We start from the raw sequence: 1,330 nt of genomic DNA on the forward strand, positions 1-1,330 counted from the left end.
AATAAAAAAATGGGCATTTTGTGACACTGCCTAAAAATAAAAGAGGGGATTTCGTGTTGGGGGATTTTAATTTTGGGGATTTTGATTTTGGGGATTATGTGTTTAGGGATTTTTTTTCAGCTGGGGATTTTGTGTTCGGGGATTTTTTTTTGGGGATTTTGTGGCACTCGCCCTTTATTACGTAGCACTTCAGTACATCGCTTAGGCATTGTTTGGACTAAAGTAGCACATTGAGCGGGACTTATTTTGTACCCCTCTGCCTGTATAATTTCCCATAAAAAATCTTTGTTGCGAGGGCTTTTACCCCTTATCACTGGTGGGGAGAAGTAAAAAATATAAATAAAAGAAATGTTTTTGGTTGAGATTGTATTTCAAATCTGCTTTTATTTTTGTTGAGCATCTCCTTTTATACAAAATTCTTAGCCTATGTTCTTAAATTAATTATCAGACCAACGAATAACACATAATAAGTGCGTTGGTCGTATCTAAAAGTATACACATATTTTATCAGCAAATGCATTTGAATACATTTGCTAGTGTGCATCTATTCCATTTCTATTTGCTAGTTTATGTAAGTATGTATGTGTGCGTGTATTTGTGACTGAGGCACTTGAGATTTATGATGAAGAATACAATAACCACCATAAGGGTTGTTTTTCTGTATTGTATTCTTATTACATATTTTTCTTTTAAATGCGAAATTTAAATATATATCGTGAAACGTTTTGGAATTTGATGCATAATAGAATTAATATTCTATTACAAATGATTAAAATTGTATTGAGGTCCATTAATTGAGTACTAACAGGCTTAATTCACCTTATTAAGTATTGAAATATCGAAAGTCAGTTGTTTTAATATACCATAAAATCATAAAAAAGGAATTAAGTAGTTTCGCCATATATTAAAAGTTCAATATACAATAATTTGCAATCGTAATAAATGTTGGGTACGTTAATTTAATATGTCCAAAAATTCTTATTTGGTGCGATCTGGCCATGATGGAAAATTTTATAAAAAACGCTTATTTTGAGGCGCTCTCACACTGGAATAAGTTGGGCATCCCATTATTCCAACCGTTATCCGTTCCGAGCATGTCTAGTGTTGTATGGAACTTTTTCAAAAATATTTATCTACACTGCAACTTGCAACTTAAAAATAAAAACGCAAGGTCAAGTGAGGTGAATATTACACCAAGAACCAGTTCACCCGTTTCGTTTACTAATTCAACTATCGGGTGATTTTTTTGAGGTTAGGATTTTCATGCATTAGTATTTGACAGATCACGTGGGATATCAGACATGGTGTCAAAGAGAAAGATGCTCAGTAT

At 32.6% G+C, this 1,330-nt stretch overlaps 1 pseudogene; it reads left to right on the top strand.

The window, feature by feature from the left end:
• Positions 1 to 942: 942 nt before the first annotated feature.
• LOC108976446 overlaps positions 943 to 1,330 on the top strand; it is a 1,979-nt pseudogene continuing 1,591 nt past the window's right edge.

This window comes from Bactrocera latifrons, unplaced genomic scaffold (assembly GCF_001853355.1).
Source record: "Bactrocera latifrons isolate USDA-ARS-PBARC rearing strain unplaced genomic scaffold, ASM185335v1 scaffold_765, whole genome shotgun sequence".
Lineage (NCBI taxonomy): Eukaryota > Metazoa > Arthropoda > Insecta > Diptera > Tephritidae > Bactrocera > Bactrocera latifrons.